Source organism: Somniosus microcephalus, unplaced genomic scaffold (assembly GCF_052327205.1).
Source record: "Somniosus microcephalus isolate GS21.2 unplaced genomic scaffold, FLI_Smic_1.0 unresolved_chr6, whole genome shotgun sequence".
NCBI lineage: Eukaryota > Metazoa > Chordata > Chondrichthyes > Squaliformes > Somniosidae > Somniosus > Somniosus microcephalus.
In genome coordinates this window covers 20,744,833-20,748,322 of record NW_028225184.1, presented here as the reverse complement: position 1 = coordinate 20,748,322, position 3,490 = coordinate 20,744,833, and the positions used below count along the sequence as shown (strand labels likewise).

The window sequence follows — 3,490 nt, the reverse complement described above, 5'->3', positions numbered from 1 at the left end:
TGAAGAAGGGTTCGACCCAAAACGTCAACTCAAATTTCTCTCCACGGATGTTGCCTGACCTGCTGAGATTTTCCAGCATTTTCTGTTGTTATTTTGGCAGTATCATTGCCGTTTTCTGCTCTCGCCCTGAACTAGAACATTTCATTCACTTTGCTTCCAATTTCCAACCTTCCCTTACCTTCACATGGTCCATCTATAACTCTTCCTTTCTCTTCCTCGACTTCTCTATCTCCATCTCTGGGTATTGACAATCATTCACTATAAGACACTGGAATCACTCATCAGGCCAGGCAGCATCCGTGGAGAGAGAAACAGAGTTAAAGTTTCAGGTCTGAGACCCTTCATCAGAACTGAAAAAAGCTGCAGATGTAATTGATAGCACCTTCTCCTGCTGCTTCACAAAGTCAAAGGGGGCAAGAAAGAGTGACAAACAAAACAGAAGAACAAAATAAGCTGTCAAAAATCACCCACAGGACGCACCAGCAGAGAGGCATGATAAATAATAGTACCTAGGTTCGGATCAGCCATGATCCTATTGAATGGCGGAGCAGGCCCGAGTGGCCGTATGGCCTACTCCTGCTCCTACTTCTTACGTTCTTATGTAAGGTACATTTAATTGCAGGCGCTCGTTGCCACATGGGTTTAAGGTATAGCGGCTGTAGAACAGACCTGACTAAAACATGGGCTGGAATCGTGACCAAACATTCCTGGCTACAATGCATTCTGGAGGGATGGGTTTGGGCAAAAGATGGAGGGGGCGTAGTTTTTGGCAGTATTTATCAAGAATTATATAACATTTTACAGAGGGAAGATATGCTAAAGATTCAAAGACTGAATCTATTTGGGTAGCGTTAAGTAACAGAAAATGAGCTGTTACATTTCTGGGTCTTTACTATAGGCCCCCAAATTGTGGGATGGAAACAAAGATTGCGAGTATTTATACTCAGTTTTGTGGGTTTTCTCAGAGGCCCAGTTTCGGTTGCAGCCAGTGAGTATTTATACTCAGTTTCGCAGGTTTTATCAGAGGTGAACCAATCTCACAGACGAGCGGTGGCGTTCCAGAGCCACGTCATGATTCAAAAAGTGACGCAGTCAAGAAGAAGCAGCTGATTGGGTGAGTATGGCCAGGTGAGTATTTATACTACTCTATAGTTTGACAGTTACGTTTAATAGTGTATAAGGTTTAGAAAGTCTTTGTTTTGTGGTTTATAGTTTCTAACGTCTCTGTTGTATAGCGGGGAATACCAGTAAAAAATGGCCCTTGAGTAACTAATACCATTTAATTGCAGCGTAGTTAGTGTTCTATGATTTGATGTAATTTAATTTAAGTTAATTAAAGGGTAAGATTGCTACAAATGCCACGAGTTAGTCAGTGTAGAAATAGAAGAATATTTCAAGTGAGAATGTGGCTAGAAGAATGGGGCTTGGGGGAGAGATTCAAATTCCTGAGACAATGAAACCGGTTCTGGGGGAGCTAGGACCAGTACAGTCTGGACGGTATTGCATCTGGGCAGGATCGGGACCGATGTCCTAGGGGGCGTTTTTGGTAGTGCTCTGGGGGAGGGTTTAAACGATAATGGCAGGGGTTTGGGAACAAGTGCTGGGAGACAGAGGAAAGGAAAGCACGGATAGAAGCAACAGAGAGGAAGGAGAAAAGCAAAAGAGGCAGACAGAGAAATCAAGGGTTTAAAGCAAACAGGGCTACAGTAAAAAACAATTCTAAAAGGAATTAGAGTGTTAAAAAAACAAGCCTTAAGGCTTTGTGTCTTAATGCGAGGAGCATTCATAATAAGGTGCATGAATTAGCTGTGCAAATAGATGTAAACAGGTATGATATGATTGGGATTACGGAGACATGGCTCCAGGGTGATCAAGGCTGGGAACTCAACATCCAGGGGTATTCAATATTCAGAAATGACAGTCAAAAAGGAAAAGGAAATATGGTATTGTTGCTGGTTAAAGAGGAGATTAACACAATAGTAAGGAAGGATATTACATCTGATGATGTGGAATCTGTATGGGTAGAGTTGCGAAATTCCAAGGGGGAGAAAACGTTAGTGGGAGTGGTATACAGACACCAAAACAATAGTGGTGAGGTTGGGGATGGCATTAAAAAGGAAATTAGAGAATCGTGCAATAAGGGCACAACAGTTATCATGGGTGACTTTTATCTGCATATAGATTGGGCTAACCAAATTAGTAAGAATACTGTGCAGGAGGAATTCCTAGAGTGTATACAGGATGGTTTCCTGGACCAATATGTCGAAGAACCAAATGTAGATCAGGCCATCTTTTAATGGTTATTATGTAATGATAAATGGTTCATTAGCAATCTCGTTGTGTGAAGTCCCTTGGGGAAGAGCGATCATAACATGATAGAATTATTCAATAAGATGGAGAATGACGTAGTTGACGCAGACACTAGGGTCCTGAAATTAAATAAAGGAATCTACGATGGTATGAGGCATGAGTTGGCTTGGATGGATTGGGGAACATTACTTAAATGGTTGATGGTGGTTTGGCAATGGCAAACATTTAAAGATCACATGGATGAACTACAGAATTTGTTCATCCCTGTCTGGCATAAAAATCAAACAGGAAAGATGGCTCAACCGTGGCTAACAAGGGGAATTAGGCATAGCATAAGATCCAAGGAACTGACACATACATTGGCCAGATAAAGCAGAAAACCAGAGGATTGTGAGCAGTTTTGGAGTCAGTAAAGGATGACCAAGGGGTTAATTAAGTGGGGGAAAGTAAAGTATGAGAGTAAGCTTGCAGGGAAGGTAAAAGCTGACTGTAAAAGCATCTATAGATATGAGAAGACAAAAAGATTAGTGAAGTGGTGCATAGGTCCCTTGCAGTCAGAATCAGGGGAATTTTTAACGGGGAACAAAGAAATGGCTGACCAATGAAATACATACGTTGATTAGGTCTTCACAAAGGAGGACACAAATAACCTCCCAGAGAGGTCGGGGAAAATGGGGTCTAATGAGAGGGAGGAACTGAATGAAATCAGTATTTGTAGTGAAATGGTGTTAGGGAAATTGCCAGAATTGAGGGCCGATAAATCCCCAGGGCCTGATAATCTACATCCCATTGTATTTAAAGAAGTGGTCTTAGAAATAGTAGACGCATTGCCGGTCATCTTCCAAAATTCTGTAGATTCTGGAACAGTTCCCATGGATTGGAGAGTAGCTAATGTTACCCCACTCTTTAATAAAGGTATTTGAAAGAAAACAGGGCAATATAGACCAGTTAGCCTGACATCGGTAGTGGGGAAAGTGTTACAGGCAATTATAAAATATGTAATAGCAGAGCACTTGGAAAACAGTCACAGGATCGGACAAAGTCAACATGGATTTACTAAAGGTAAATCATGCTTGACAAATCTACAGGATATTCTTGAGGACGGAACTGGTAGAATATATAAGGGAGAACCAGTGGATATGGTGCATTTGGACTTTCGGAAGGCTTTCGATAAGGTCTC

The 3,490-nt window shown here is 41.6% G+C and overlaps 1 pseudogene; it reads left to right on the top strand.

Annotated features, from left to right (window-relative positions):
• The first annotated feature begins 1,576 nt into the window (after nucleotides 1–1,576).
• LOC147087105 (uncharacterized) lies at nucleotides 1,577–2,635 on the top strand (annotated as a pseudogene).
• The last annotated feature ends 855 nt before the right edge of the window (nucleotides 2,636–3,490 follow it).